Genomic DNA, 16,979 nt, shown 5'->3' on the forward strand with positions numbered 1-16,979 from the left:
CGGTCGTAGGCCTTAGCCATGTCAATCTTGACCGCCACATTCGGGGCTGAGGAACATCTCGAGAGTTCATGAAACATTTTTTTTTAACCTCAAACGAATTGTATTAATAATTCTACCTGCGATGTTAAGAGATTAGACAATGAATGCCCAATAGTGCCAACACTGAAACAGCTTCATGGTCTTTCAGCATAGGAAACAATGCAGTTAGATTTAAGATTCTAATAACCATTTTTACTGCACACCCGCAAGTGACATCTAAATTTATTTCCCAGTTTCAGATGAGGTTTTTAAATCATCTCTTCCGCTTGAGCGACTTCAGTTGATTCAGAATGTACGCAATGACTTCCTTTAGGGTCGCCTTCCTGTTTTCTTTGAAGATCCACAACTCTGGAACCACAGCACCCACTCGGGTTGTATTCTTGGATTTCCTTCAAGGCTGTAGCAACTGCATTATAGATTTCTTCGCCCCATTCTTCTTGAAGTTCTACTAGCAATTCGTCGTCTTCTTTCAGCACATGCTAAGCATTCCCCTTGCTATCTTCAACAACTTGGAAAGGGTGCCATTCAGGATTTTTTAGCTTTTCTTGCAACAAGGAGCAAAGTTCGACAGCCTTGATATCTGCTTCTTCCGGTGGGTATCTTTGCTTGCATGCATTTTTGAAGCCTTTCTCATCAAGTTCACCCACTCTTTTTATCCCTATATTAACACGGTTGCTGCTCAGCATATCAGTTAAACCCGCAATTAATTCCTTGCGAGCCTCTTGCAGCTCGTCATTGCTTTGGCGCTCTTTCGCAAGTAATTGCTGGTTTAGATCTTCTAGACCATCCAAATTCTCTTTCTTCTCGTGCAGCAGCTCATTCATCTGATTTATCTTCTGCTGAACAGCTGCATCATCATCACCTCCCATGTGTTTCATTACCTCTAACTTCCCTTTAAGTTCTTCAATTTCCATTTCAAGCTTTTGTTTCTCATCCAAATTTCTTTCTAACTCAAGAAATTTTTTCAGCGCCTCTTCCTTCTCTCTTTTTTGTTCTTCAACCAGCCTCAGCATATTCTCGTCAGTTTTCCTTTGCCCCTCAGAAGCAATTGAAGCGCACTGTTTCTCATGTCATTCTTTTTCTTCTCTTCTTCAAGTTTTTGTCTCTCACGCTCAGTTAATGCCTCGCGGATTTTCAGCTCTTTGCTCCAGGAATCAAGCCTCTTCTTTTTACTCTCCAATTCTATGTTCAACATTTCTTGTTCATCCAAAACCCTCTTTATGTGTTCACGAGCAATGCGTTGAAGTTTTCTAGTTTCTTCATAGAAGGATCGGTGAAGCTCATCTTTTTCTTCAAGCATCCTACTCAATGATAATGTCTTATCATTGTACTTGGTCTGCAACTGATCCAAATTTTCATTCTTTAAATCAATTTCATTGACCAGATTGCCAACAATTTGGTCCCTATCCTTAGTAGCTTCTTGCACTAGGTCAGCGATCGTTTTCAGTTCCCCTTTCTTTCGATGATAGTCTCCAACAGGACCTCCTGAATTATAATCTTCTTCCCGCGCAAACCAGCCATACAGATTATTACCTGGAGAAGTTCTTCGATCATCCCATCCTTTCTTGCTTCGACCATTAGCTTCAAAGGACTTCTCAAATTCCATTGCGTTCTTGAATCCGAACCAATCATGATCAAATCTAAGAACGGCTTGTGCATTGCGTTGATGGTCATCCCAGAACATCTCAATTTGGAGAGGCTTGTATCTGGAGAATTTCTTTAACCAGTAAGCACCGCGATCAGCAGAACCACTACTCTTTGTCAAACACCTTCACGGTGGAGGGTTCGTGGGTCCCTCATCCCTATATATCAAACTGATCAAATTACAAAGCAAGGCAACACCCAAGAGTGGTGTGCCTAGACGAAACAAGGGAGAAGTATGCGGTCCGATCACATACGGTCCGGACCTCACCATACTCCCTTCAAAATACAATTGAGCTAACACTACAAAATGGGACATGCCATTCCACTTCCTTGTATATCTAGCTTCATACACCAATTTATGGTGGATCATATCAAGAGGACTGTTGGGGCGGTTCCTAGTCTTCTTCTTGAATGCGGAGGTTGGGAACTCCCATCTCATCCAGCCTGGCCATGGCTTTAAGATGTCTCGGTAGAGAGCAGCCATTCATGCGTTGGAAGTCAACTCCATTTAGGCCCATTTTTGCGAGGTACGTTGGTTTGTTCCCCTCCCGGTGGATGAACGAGGCACGGATGGTGAAATTACACTTATGATTGGCCAGAAGTGCCATAATCCGACAAAGATGGGCCGGACCTCAGTCTGGCCCATTTAGTAGCCTGACGGTTTGAGCTGTATCCGATTCAACCCAAATTGTGAGTCTAAATTCCGAGGCAATAACTAGGCCATGGTGGATAACCAAGTGCTCCGCTTCAAAGGCCGAGTGAGCTTCGAGTGGGGTGGCGAAGGCTGCAAGTACCTTACCCGCATGGTCTTGGACAATCCCCCCTCCACCCGCTTTACTTGTCTCTTCAAAGAAAGCCCCATTCGTGTTGAGTTTGACCCAAGGCTCATCCGGGGGAATCCACTTAATCGGCATCACGAGTGGCCGAGACCTCCTGATACCCGCATGGCTCGGGAAAGCGATACGCATCTGTACTCCCTTCCGGTGTTTTGGCTTCATTCTACCATTGGCCAAACTATTCTGGACAAACATCTGCACCTGCCAAACCATGTTATAAGCCTTCAATTGCACCGACTAGTGTCGACTCCCTATTCTGTTCCGCCCAGAGGAACCATAGGACAAGGTATGGCATGGCTCGGGACAGGTGCCTCTTCCCCGGCTGTTGGGCTCATCGTGCCCATACTCCGATCATCTCTGGGATAGTATCATTGATTCGGAGAGGGGGAACGAACTCGCGAACCAAGAGTCGAATTCCCTCCAAAATTTTGTAGCTCCCTCGCCTTGGATGAATAGGTGTTGTAAGGACTCGACGCCTGGCCTATGAGGGCAGCATTGGCATTTGGATGCCAACTCCAATTTCCGCCATTGGAGTTTGGTATCCACCGGGATACGATTGGAGAGGAGTCTCCAGGTGAAAACAGATATGGATGAGGTTAGGCCCGCCTTCCACACACCAGCTAGACCCTGGATAATCGGCCCTCGGCTCCGGATAGTCTCCCACGTTGTCGCTAGTGAGAAGTCTCCCGAGCGAGATAGTTTCCATCTCGGTATGTCCGGTCTCCTAGGGATAATCGGCATGGCAAGGATTTTTGAGATAGTCCAAAGTGGCAGTCCGCCTTGCTCATGTAGGACCTGGAGTCTCGCCTCATCCCAAGCCCCGTCCTTGATAAAATCAGCTACAAGAGTAAGGGGTCTCCCCTGTCATCAAGACAAGCATCCCTGATGGCCGTATTATTAAGCCAGATGTCATCCCAGAAGTAGATCCTTCCGAGCCCCACCAGCCACCGGATGTGTGGTTGTGCCTGGGCCCGGACCTTCAGAAGTCTCTTCCATGTGGTGCTATTCCTGCTCGAGGGTCGTGCGGCGAGGGGGGAAACCTTATCACAATATTTGGCCATCATAAACTTGGCCCACAGAGAATTTTGCTCTCGAAATCTCCACCACAATTTGTGGTTAAAGGCACGTAGCACTTCCTTAAACTTCCGAACACCAAGGCCTCTCTCATCAGTAGGTCGGCACACCTGTTCCCATCCGATCCAGTGTGCCATTTTCTTCTCGGCGGTAGAGCCCCAAAAGAATCGAGGTATTTGTTGATCAAGTTGCTTAAGAGCACCAGCCGTTGGTTCAATGGCCTGAAAGATATGGATCGGTACTGCCTCGAGGGTGCTTTTAATGAGAGTTAGGCGCCCCCCTAATGATAGGTGTCTGTGGGCCCATCCCGAGACCCTAGCGGCAATATTTTTCCGGAGGAACATAAACATATCTGTACGTTTTACACCAAGATAGAGAGGGTCTCCCAAGTAAAAGAAAGGGAAAGTACCTCGGGAAAAGCCTCCTTCCCTCTGTATTGCATTCGCCCATCCTTCATGTTTTTCGGCAATATAGAAATTGCTCTTGGCAAGATTAATTTTCTGCCCCGACACTTCCGCGTAGCTATCAAGTCAGACTCTTAGCCTCCTCAGAGGATTCGCAGCCGCTTGCGTAAAAATGATGATATCGTCGGCATACGCGAGGTGGCTGATCTCCATACATCGACGAGTAGCCTTGAAGGTCATTTCCTTCTGCCCCAATATAATTTTATCAAGGGCTCTCGAGAGGTAGTCCGCAGCAATCACAAACAGAGCCAGGGAGATGGGGTCTCCCTGTCGCAGTCCCCGTGAGGATTTCAAAAAGCCCGCCGGGGCACCATTAACTAGCACTGAAAACCAGCATGAACTAATGTATCTCTCAACCAACGAAACCCAAGCATTCGGAAACCCCATCCTAATAAGAACCCCATCTCTATCTTAATCGCAACATTTGGGGCTGGGGAGCATCTGGCTAACTCATGGAACATTTCTTGCGTGAGGAGCACATTGTCGTTGAGGAGTCTCCCTTTCACAAAACCGCTTTGGTTCGGGGAAACAACCTGCGGCAGAAACGATGTTTTTTTTAATCTAAACATCATCACGGTGGAGGGTTCGTGGGTCCCTCATCCCTATATTGCAAAACAATAGAGTTACAATCGGGGTTACAAGAGGCCCTATCAACCAATATCTAGGTACACAAAATAATTTACAAAAAACACTAGAGCAATTACACTACGAGAGTAGGTGGGGGACATGCTAAGGAAGGCTCGACCCCTGCGAACTCTCAAGCGTCCGATAAGATCAGGGTTGGTGGTGCCTCACACGAGCCGAGCTCTACTCTTGGTCATCATCTTTAATGCAGATGTTGGGGGTGCCCATCTCATCCAAACGGACAATGGCCTTTAGCATTCTTGGGGCAGATTGGGGAGTCAATCGAAGGTAGGAGGGTTTTTCCAAGCCCATTTTGGCTAGCAAGTCCGCGGCCTTGTTCCCTTCTCGATGAAGGAATGTAGTTCTGACAGTCTGTTGTTGCTTGATGATGGCCAATCGTGCCATGATTCGGCGAGTGTGGGCCGGCCCCCATGAAGGTCCATTGACAAGCATAGTGGCTTGTTCGGCATCGGACTCAAGCCATTACCCTGCTCGTATTCTTTGGCCAAGGTCAGCCCGAAGTTGCGGTAGAAACGGCGTTAACCTTTTAACAAGAATTTTTGTGATCACCTTGTTAAGGACGTTACACAGGCTGATGGGCCGGTAGTCCCCCCATGTGTTAGGGGCTGGCTTTTTGGGGATGAGTACGATACTCATGGCCGTGATGGTTCGGGGGAGGTACGCCCCGAGGAAGAATTGTTTGATTGCCACCTCCACGTCCAGCCCTACGGTATCCCAACACGTTTGAAAGAAGGTGGTCGTGAAGCCATCCGGCCCTGGCGATCTGTTTCCCGAGATATCAAAGACGGCCCGTTTAATTTCTTCCGAACCCGGGGCCTTGGGGAGATCCTCCAGTTGCTCCGAAGGGGGCAGGTGGTGCAGGAGATCAAGGTCCGGGTCGGCTAGTTCCGGAGAGTCGGGCGCAAGAAGATCTTGGAAAAAGTTGACCGCCGAGTTTCTAATCTCCGTTTCGTCCGAAATCTCTTGGCCATTCACCTCAATCCTATGAATTCCCAACATGGTCCTCTTTTGCTTGACCCAGCTTTGGTAGAACCTAGTGTTGTTGTCTCCTTCCACGAGCCATTTCAGGGCTGCTTTCTGTCGCCAGAAATCTTCCTCCATCTTAAGGGATAGGATGTAGTTAGCAATGGCCTTGTTGATCTCTGTTCTATTACCTGGCGAAGGGTCCTCTTCAAAATTGGCTTGGGCAACGGCAATGCCTTCTACAAGATTTCTGAGGTTAATGTGAACGTTCCCAAACACCTCCTTGTTCCACACTTGAGGGCCTTTTTAAGCCTCAAGAGTTTGATTTGCAGATTGAGTAGTCCTTCCGCCTCGGTGGGAAGTGTCCAATTTTCTCGCACAAAGTCAGCGAACCCCTCATGCCGGATCCACATGTTTTGGAACCGGAAGGCCCTCCCCCCCGTGGGGGTGTTCATCACCTTACATCCAGCGAGGACCGGCCCATGGTCAGAGGAGACCCGGGGAAGATTGGTCACTCTTGTTGCATCAAAAACTTGGGCCCACGATTCACTCACCATCCCCCTATCTAACCTTTCAAACAGCCCATTCTTAGCCCAAGTAAAGTCCGAGCCATCATAGCCTGGTCGAGGAGTCTGCACTCCTCAATGGCCTCGGCAAAATCGATCATTTCCGCTTGACGGTTTGTGTCACTTCCAACTCTTTCCCGGTGGGAGAGGATGGTGTTGAAGTTTCCCCCCCCCCCCCGATCATCCAAGGCGTCCCATCATCAATGCGCGCTATCTCTCTCATTTGGTCCCAGAGATCATTTTTTTTTTAAAACACCACAAGGGTGGAGGGTTAAGGCAGACCCACACCTATGCATTGCCAAGACCATTGCAACGAACAAACAAAACACCGAGCCGCCCAAAAGTGACGACTCGCAAAGACCTATTAGAGTACAACGAGGGTCTCCCTATCAGCTAGAGTGGTCATCTAAATACTCTAAACACCGAGCGTGCTATCTCTCTCATTTGGTCCCAGAGATCATGTCTCTCCCCTCGTGTGCACTTCGCATAAACGGCCGAGATCAAAATAGGATTTGGGAACCGAGGGCACGAAAACCTCCCATGGAGAATTTGATCCATATCCACTTCGGTCTCATAATTAGCACCCTCCTCCACAAAGATCCAGATCTTCCCATTGGTATTCGAGCATTTGAATGTCAGTCCTAGTGCTCTCGAGAACCTCTCCGGGTTTGGAGTAGTGAGCGGCTCCAAAATCGCAAGAAAATTGATATGGTAAGTGTTGATTATTCTTTTAAGGACGTTTTGGGTTGGCGCATTAGCGATTCCCCTAACGTTCCAAAACAAGAAATTAATTGACATGATTAACAGGAGAGGTCCTTACCCGGTGGGTTTGAAGTCCCCCTCGAAATTCAATAACTTGTAGGGTATTCTCATCTCCGCCTGTGTCGGTCTCCTTGAGGGGGGAGTTGGCGCCTATGGCTTCGAGGTTGGGATGCATCTCATGGTCCACATCCTCGCCCATCACGAACTCGTCCTCCTCAAAACATTAATTTTCCATGAGTGAGAAAAATCAGTTGGCGGACATGATTTTTTTGAACCCTTGTTCGCCATCATCCTTAGCCGTAGATAGTTGGCCCTTCTTCGCACCCTCGGTATCGGATGGCTTCCCTACCGGGCGTCCATCTACTTGTCCTCTCGGCATACCCCCACGACCCCCTCCGCGTGGATAGGACCTGAATGCCGAGCCCCTACTAGGGTTGAAACCCCCCCCCCCAGCAGCCTCGATCCCCGTCTCCGGCTCGGTGGCCAAGCGACACACTACTCCCTTCTTGCCAATCACCCATGATATCCGGACCCGTCCAATATGGGACCATGGTATCACTTATATTCGGGCTTCTACTTGGTTGTGCCTCCGTTTCCTTAGCTTTCCCATGTTTCCAATTCCTTGTGAATTGGTAGTTCGGTTCCCCCTTGCGGTCCATGAGCCCCATGATGTTGTTGTCTTGGTTTAACATTATTGTTGTTCCTCTTCGGGGGTCACTCAACCTTGCCCGCCGCATAGCAAAGCTCACTTTTATGGCCAACATGCCTCTACATTCCATGCAATAGGCGGGGATCTTATCCCATTTCACTTGTTGCACCGTCTCACGTCCACAAATGTCTAGAATAATTTCCTTGGGGGTGGCCTCGTGATGTCAATTTCAATACAAATACGGGAAAACGAGAGTCTCGACTTGTTGGCCGTAGCTCGGTCCACTTGTATCGGGGTCCCAAGAAGTTTACCAATGGCAAAAAGAGCGGCCTGATCGAATAGGTGAATTGGGAGGCCAATGAGATTGCACCACTGATGCAGCCTCTCCTTTTGGGTCTATCGTTTCTGCCGGCTGGTTCGGGGCTCTCGGGTCAGCATCCTTCCCCTCCGCTTCACTTTGGTTGGCCGCGATCATACTTGGATTGACCTCGTCCAAGGAATTGACGTTGCTTGTGTTGGCACTTTGTAGCGGACGATCTACCCACTTCGGCCTTGCCCCGGTTGGAGAGTAGCCTCCAGATAAAGATGGAAATGGAGGTAGTGAGGCTCGTCTTCCAAACATCGCTCAGCCCCTGAATGGTCGGGTGCTGTCCTCGGATTGTTTCCCACGTCGAGGCCACTGTGAATTCCCCGTGATTGGAAAGGGTCCACCTCGGGATATCCTGTTCACCATGGAGGATTGGGATATTGATGATGCGATCAATGATGTGTTGTGGGAGGCCGGCTTGATCATGAAGAAGTTGGAGCTTAGGTACATCCCAGACGCCATTCCTAATGAACTCCGGCACCCGCGTGGTTGGTCTTCCCCTTTCATCAAGGCTGAGCTCCCTGAGTGGGGCGTTGCCGACCCAGATATCGTCCCAAAAATAGATGTTTCCTTGTCCCACCAGCCACCTAATGTGTGGTTGTGCGAGGGTCCAGGCTCTCGACAGCCTCCTCCACGTCGGGATACTCCTGCTCGGCAATCTCAAGGTAAGGGGCGTGGAGTTAGAACAATATTTTGCCATCATATATTTCGCCCACAGGGAATTTTGCTCCCGGAAGCGCCACCAAAGTTTAATGTTGAAGGCGCGTAGAACCTCCTTAGTTTTACGGATCCCGAGCCCCCCTTCATCAGTGGGGAGGCACATTTGGTCCCAGCCAATCCAGTGGGTCCGCTTCCTCTCACTCGTAGAGCCCCAGAAGAATCGAGCCATTTGTTGATCAATTTGTTTTAGAGTGCCGGCGGTGGGTTCAATGGCTTGGAAGATATGCAAGGGAATCGCTTCAAGGGTGCTCTTAATAAGCGTGAGCCTCCCTCCAAAAGATAAGTGCCGGTGCGCCCAGCCTGAAATCCATCTTGCAATCTTTTCTCGGAGGAAGAGGAACATGTCCGTGCGCTTTACACCCCGATAGATGGGGACCCCTAAGTAGAGGAACGGGAAGTCCCCTCTAGAGAAGCCCCCTTCCTCTTGGATCGAGTTTGCCCATTGCTCATGTGCGTCAGCAATGTAGAAATTGCTCTTGGGGAGGCTGACTTGTTGGCCTGAAACTTTTTCATAATGCTCAAGACAAGCTCTGAGCCGGCGCAAGGGTGTCGCCGCCGCTTGTGTGAAAATAATTAAGTCGTCCGCATAGGCTAGATGGCTGATCTCGATGCATCTCCGGGAGGCTTTGAAGGTTATCTCCTTTTTCCCTAGAATGAGCTTGTCCAGGGCTCGCGATAGGTACTCTGCAGCAAGAACAAACAACGCAGGGGATATCGGCTCGCCTTGTCGCAGTCCCCGTGTCGATCTGAACAATCCTGAAGGTGCCCCATTGATAAGAATCGAGAACCAACACGAGCCTATAAACCTCTCCATAAGCGAGATCCATGCATCCGGGAAACCCATGCGTCAGAGCACCTTAAAGAGGAAAGGCCACTGGACCCTGTCGTAGGCTTTAGCCATATCAATCTTCACCGCTACATTTGGCGCTGGGGAGCATCGTGCAAGCTCATGAAACATCTCTTGAGCCAAGAGCGCATTATCAATGAGGAGCCGCCCTTTAACGAAACCGCTTTGGTTTGGAGAGATGACCTGCGGAAGGAAAAGGATGAGTCGAGTTGTGAGTACCTTGGTGATGATTTTGTTTAAGACATTACAGAGGCTGATGGGTCGGTAGTCGGTCCATGACTCGGGCGATGCCTTCTTTGGGATGAGGACGATGCTTGTGGCCGTAATGCTTCGTGGTAGGAACGCCCCCCTGAAGAACTGTCCTATTGCTTCCACCAGCTCCAATCCCACAATGTTCCAGCAGGCTTGGTAGAAACAGGCCGAGAAGCCATCGGGTCCGGGTGCACTATCTCTGGAGATACTAAAGACAGCATTCTTGACCTCGTTCGCATCCGGCACCTTCGCAATATCCGCAAATTGCTCGACTGTGTGGGCTTGCTGGATTAGGTCGAGGTCCGGCTCATCGAGGGGCGGGTTGCTAGGCGCGAGAAGTTGTTGGAAGAAGTCCACTGCTGATTTCTTTATTTCCGCTTCCTCAGTTAGCTCTTGCCCGTTCGCACGAATCGAATGAATACGTAAACGCACCCTTTTTTGCTTCACCCAGCTTTGATAGAACCGGGTGTTCTTGTCGCCCTCGGCCAGCCATCTCAGGGCTGCCTTTTGCCGCCAAAAGTCCTCTTCCATTCTCAGCAAAAGGATGTACTCAGCAATGTGTTTGTTGATCGATGTCCTGTTCACGGGAGTAGGCCTTGCCTCGAAATTGGATTGAGCCAGGGCAATAGCTTCCTCCTTGTTCTTGAGATTAGCATGGATGTTCCCGAAAACCTCTTTGTTCCACACTTTTAGAGCTCTCTTAACTCTAGCATGTTTGATTTGGATGTTTAGGAGACCACCCGCCCCCGTGGGCTCCTCCCACACTTTTTGCACAACATCCATAAATCCCCCATGCCGGATCCACATATTCTGGAACCTGAAAGCCTTGCCTCCATTAGTGGTGTTTTGAGTCTTGCACCGTGCAAGAACTGGGCTGTGGTCCGATGCGATCCGTAGGAGATTTGTGACCCGAGTAGCCTCAAAGACCCTAGTCCATGCCTCGCTCACAAGTACTCTATCCAGTCTTTCAAAGAGGCCGTTTTTGGCCCATGTAAACTCCACTCCATCGAACCCGGGGTCAAGCAGTCTGCAGTCTTCAATTGCCTCCGCAAAATCGACCATCTCGGCTTGCCGGTTGGTGTCGCTCCCAATTCTGTCTCGGTGTGATAGGATAGTGTTGAAGTCACCGCCAATTATCCATGGCGTTCCCTCGAGGGGCCCGGCAATCTCTCTCATTTTGTCCCACAAGAGGTATCTTTTGGATCTTGTGCATTTGGCATATACGGCCGAGATGGCTAGGGGAATAGCGATGCGGTGGGACATGAGCCGCCCATGTAGGATTTATTCCGAATCACAACTAATATCAAAAGTAGATCCCTCTTCCACAAACAACCAGATCTTCCCCGTCGAGTTTGAGCCAATGAAGGATAACCCCAAGGCCATGGAGAAACGGTCCGGATCAGGGGTTGTGAGCGGTTCCATTATTGCAAGAAATAAAACATTATTTTTTTTTTTTTCAAACACACCCCAAAGGGCGGAGGGTTGAGGGGGACCCACACCTGTGCATTACTAAAACCATTGATTACAAACAAACATACACCGAGTCGCCCAAAAGTGACGACTCGCCAAGGCATGACAAATTAGAGTACAACGAGGGCCTCCCTAACAACTAGAGGTGGTCATCTATATACTCTCAAAATCCAATTACCATTTGATACAACCTTTGTATCCCCAACACTTCAATCCATCACCTAGCTAAGGCCCGCAATAGGGATACCTCCGCTAGGCACATGCTCGATGGCCGTGTGAGGTGGTTTCCTTCGTTCCTCATCCCCACTCTTGCTCCCCACACTTTGTGTACCGGGATGCAATCCCCTCCAATATTGAGTTTCACCCATAATGTCCGGCCCCTCCCAGAAGGTTTCCTCGGCCTCCGTCCCTGTTGAGTTGTTGCTTGTTCGATCTACCACCTTTCCTTTTTTCTTTCCTTGGCGTTTCCATTCATTGGCGTCGGGGCCGATTTTTGCCGTGTCTTGCTTTCCTTTCGAGCCTTGGTCCGTGAGTTGGGGCTGTTTTGGTGGGGACATCACAAAACCATCCCCCGAAGAAATAATCCTTGTTATTTGTGGATGCGAAACGGTGCAGCAAGTCCGGTGGGACAAGATACCATCTTATTGCCGAGAATGCAAGCATGTTGGCCATGCGAGCGATGTGTGCTACGCGGCGGGTAAGAAGGAAAGGCCACCAAAGAGAAACTATAACACCACCCCACCAAAACAGCTACACCGTGCGGACCAAGGATCGAAAGGAAAGCAAGACACGGTGAAAAACGGCCCCACCTCTAATGAATGGAAACGCCAAGGAAAGAAAAAAGGAAAGGCGGCCGATCGAACAAGCAACAATTCAAATGGAGAGGATGCCGACGAAACAATTTGGGATTGACCGGACATTATGGGCGAAACTCAAGAGGGGTGTGGAATGCGCCCCGGAACACATAGTGCGGGATTTAGGCTCAGGAATGGGGATCGAAGGAAACCAACACATCTTGCCACCGAGCCACCAACGCCAATACACGGAGATATAGATGCGGGGTGGGGATGCCCCAATGTGAGACGCTCGGCTTCTCTGCCTGCACGTGGGAGTTCGAGAGGGGGTGCGGGTCATGCAATGACGAGGGGGCGTGGCTTTTTCTCGTTGAAGAATCACATGAGCACCAACCAATACTACTCCCTCATGGCGAATGGAGAATTTGATGTTGAAAATTGTGGGGATGCGGAAGGATCGGCTATGGAAGTGCAAGTGGGGAACGAGACGGGTGGAGGCAACCTTCCCCTAAGCGATGTCGAGGATCACACAAAGTACAAAAAGCAACAAATCATTCAATATCAAGGAGGGCATTCATCCTCTTCGGGTAAGTCTCCCACTTTTTAATGACGTCTTACAATATCATGTTTTGGAACGTGAGGGGAATCGCTAATGCGTCAACCCAACACGTATTGAAAAGACTGATTAAATGCCATAATGTTTTATTTCTTGCAATAATGGAACCGCTCACAACCCCTGACCCGGACCGATTCTCCAAGGCCTTGGGGCTGTCCTTCATTGGATCGAACACGACGGGCAAGATCTGGTTGTTTGTTGAAGTGGGAGCTACTTTTGATATTGATTGTGATTCGGAACAAATCCTACATGGGCGGCTCAAGTCCCATCGCATCGCTAGCCCTCTGGCCATCTTGGCCGTGATTGCTAAATGCACAAGATCTGAGAGATACCTTCTGTGGGATAGGATGAGAGAGATTGCTGGGCCCCTCGAAGGAACACCATGGATTATCGGTGGTGACTTCAACACCATCCTATCACACTGGGACAGAATCGGGAGCGACACCAACCGGCAGGCCGAGATGGTCGATTTCGTAGAGGCAATTTAAGATTGTCGGGTCCTTGACCCAGGTTCGATGGTGCGGAATTTACTTGGGCTAAAAATAGCCTCTTTGAAAGGTTGGATAGAGTGCTAGTTAATGAGGCTTGGACTAGGGTCTTGGAGGTTACTCGGGTAACGAACCTCCCACGGATTGCCTCGGACCACAGCCCAGATCTAGCACGATGCAAGATGCCGAAAACCGCCAATGGGGCCAAGGCATTCAGGTGCCAGAACATGTGGATCCAACATGAGGGCTTTATGGCTGTAGTACAAAGTGCACGGGAGGAGCCCACGGGGCGGGCGGTCCCCTAAACATCCAAATCAATCACGCTAGAGTTAAAAGAGCTCTAAAGAAGTGGAACAAAGAGGTTTTCGGGAACATCCACTCTAATCTCTCGAAGAAGGAGGAATATATTGCCTTGGCCCAATCCAATTTCGAGGTAATGACTACACCCGTGAATAGGACAGCGATTAACAAACACATTGCCGAGTACATCCTTTTGTTGAGAATGGAAGAGGACTTTTGGCGGCAAAAGGCTGCTCTGAGATGGCTAGCCGAGGGTGACAAGAACACCCGGTTCTACCAAAGCTGGGTAAAACAGAAAAGGGTCCGCCTACGCATTCACTTGATCCATGCCAACGGACAAGAGCTAACCGAGGAAGCTGACATAAAAAAGTGAGCAGTGGATTTCTACCAACAACTTCTTGCGCCTAGCAACCCGGCTCTAGATGAACCGGACCTTGACCTAATCCAGCAAGTTCACTCAGTCGATCAAGCTGCGGACATCGCACAGGCGCGGGATGCGGATGAGGTCAAGAGTGCCGTTTTCAGTATCTCTGGAGATAACGCACCCTGACCCGATGGCTTCTAGGCTAGTTTCTACCAAGCCCGTTGGAACATTGTGGGACCAGAGGTGGTGGAGGCAATTGGACAGTTCTTCAGGGGAGCCTTCCTGCCACGAAGTATTACGGCCACAAGCATTGTCCTCATCTCAAAGAAGTTGTCGCCCGAGTCATGGACCGACTACCGACCCATCAACCTTTGTAATGTTTTAAACAAGATCATCACCAAGGTACTCACGACCCGACTCTCCCCTTTCCTTCCACAGGTCATTTCCCCAAACCAAAGCGGCTTTGTTAAAGGGCGGCTCCTCAACGATAATGTGCTATTGGCTCAAGAGATGTTCCATGAACTTGCACGATGCTCCCCAGTGCCTAATGTAGCGGTGAAGATTGATATGGCTAAAGCCTACGACAAGGTCCAATGGCCTTTCCTATTTAAGGTGCTTCGACGCATGGGTTTTCCAGACGCACGGATCTCGCTTATAGAGAGGTGTATAGGCTCGTGTTGGTTTTTTATTCTTATCAATGGGGCACCTTCGGGATTCTTCAGATCGACACGGGGAGTACGACAAGGCGACCCGATATCCCCAGCATTGTTTGTGATAGCCGCGGATTACTTGTCGCGTGCCTTGGACAAACTCATACTTGGCCAAAAGGAGATGATCTTTAAAGCCTCCCGGAGATGCATTGAGGTTAGCCACTTAGCCTATGCGGACGACATTATTATATTCACACAAGCGGCGGCGAGGGGGCTATGAAAAAGTCTCAGGCCAACTAGTCAGCCTGGCCAAGAGCAATTTCTATATTGCAGAAACTCATGAGCAATGGGAAACCTCGATCCAAGCGGCAGGGGGCTTCACTAGGGGGGATTTCCCTTTCCTCTACTTAGGCGTCCCCATTTATCGTGGTGTAAAGCGCACGGACATGTTCCCTTTCCTCCGGGAAAAGATTGCAAGACGGATTCAGCGTGGGCGCACCGACATCATCTATCTTTTGGAGGGAGGCTCACGCTTATAAAGAGCACTCTCGAAGTGATCCCCTTAGATATCTTCCAAGCCATCGAACCCACTGCCGGCACTTTAAAGCAACTTGATCAACAAATGGCGCGATTCTTTTGGGGCTCTACGAGTGAGAGAAAGGGACCCATTGGATTGGTTGGGACCAAATGTGCCTCTCCACCGATGAAGGGGGCGTCGGGATTCGCAAAACTAAGGAGGTTCTATGCGCCTTCAACATAAAACTTTGGTGGCGCTTCCGGGAGCAAAACTCCCTTTGGGCGAAATATATGATGGCGAAATATTGCTCCAACTCCACACCTCTTACCTTGAGAACGCCGAGCAGGAGTAGCCCTACGTGGAGGAGGCTTTCTAGAGCCTGGACCCTCACGCAACCACACATGCGGTGGCTTCCCTCTCCAAGATTTGCGTGCGCTAGACGGTCACCGGCGGCCACCCCCGTCGTAAATTACCTTCGGTACTCCCTCGACCATTCTAGGGGGAGCCGGACATCACCAAACGGTCACTGGCGGCCTCCCCGTCGGGAGGGATCCTTGAAGCCTGCAACACACTTTCCCAATGGAGGAGCCCGATCCAAACGAGAGTTCCCCTCCGGAGGCCGTGTTCCAATCAGCCGGAGAAAGCCTCACAAATGCTACTACGTTCAAGAAGGAAGCTTAGAGGAGTGTTGGTGAACGCTTGAAGTTACGTAGATCCACTCCAAGGCCGACCATGAAAGGAGTAGGAAACAAAAGATACATCACCTCTCCCTCCCCAACGGCCAAGCCGAAGTTCAAGAAGGCCGCGGCAAAGGAGGAGGAAGATGAAGTAACCACAAAATTCATCCATAAGAAAAATCTGATTGAGGAGCTGAATTTGGCTGCGGTTAAGCCTCCATCCGAGATGGAGCAGCCGCGGTGGTACAATTGTCACGCTTCCTCCCATCCCAAGGCCACGAGGAGATTATCGGAGACGACATGGTCACGCTTCCTCCCGTCCCAAGGCGCATGGTGAATAGTCCAAATGAGGTACAACTCCCCGGTGCGGCTGGTGTCTTGACTCTCCATCAGCCATGCCAGAACACCTGCCGGACCCTCCACCGGGGTCCGAGGGACCCCGCACCATCTTAGACCAGCAAATGGTTCTCCGGGCGGCCGAGGACCCTCCCTCGGTCCAACAAATGACGTTCGCGTCGGAAGAGGCTGCCTCCACAAGCCTTCCCTCCAAGAAAATGGCGAGAAAAACCTTGAAAACGAAGGTGAAAGAGAGGAAAAGTACCCCAGCCCCTCTCACCAAAGGCGATGGCCGGAAAAGGTTTGTTCTCTCTCCTATGCCGGAAGACAAGCAACTCCGGAAGAAGATTGACTTTGGGGCCGAAGGTAGCTCACCGGTTGGAAGCCCAAAATGCAAAATATCCATTTTACTGGTGAGTCCCGGCCGCGACTCGAAGGTGGCTCCACCCGGGATTGAGGTCGCTACCGTCACCTATGAAGAAGGGGATGAGAGAATCGCCATTGTTCTAGACTTTCGCGACAATGTCGGCGAGATTACATCTCCCGTTCAAATTTCCGGCGAAGTCCATGACGCCAGCGGCGGCCAGCCGACCGTTGAAGCAAGTGATGACCCAGCCTGGTACGCCACCCCAATCCCCCTTGCTAGCTCGCGTGATGCACAATACCCCATGGTGGAAGGAGTAGTGAACTTGCCAAATATGGATAAAAGTAAAAAATCCCTTTTGAAAAGCTCCTTTGTCCCTTACCACCCTTGTGGAGGGGTCACATGTGCTGCAAATGGATCCTTGGGAGACACGATAGTCAACAATCCCGATTTGGCAAAAGAAACAAATTCTCTTTTGGAAAGCCACATAATTTGATGGAGGTACACCCAAGCTGATCAACAAGGACAAGAAGATGGATCCATTAATCATTCAAAGTGGACCAATTACAAGAGCT

At 49.9% G+C, this 16,979-nt stretch overlaps 1 pseudogene; it reads right to left on the minus strand.

The window, feature by feature from the left end:
• Positions 1–292: 292 nt before the first annotated feature.
• LOC121774375 lies at positions 293–2,167 on the minus strand (annotated as a pseudogene).
• Between the last annotated feature and the right edge of the window lie 14,812 nt (positions 2,168–16,979).

The sequence above is a fragment of the Salvia splendens genome, chromosome 17 (genome assembly GCF_004379255.2).
Source record: "Salvia splendens isolate huo1 chromosome 17, SspV2, whole genome shotgun sequence".
Taxonomy (NCBI): domain Eukaryota; kingdom Viridiplantae; phylum Streptophyta; class Magnoliopsida; order Lamiales; family Lamiaceae; genus Salvia; species Salvia splendens.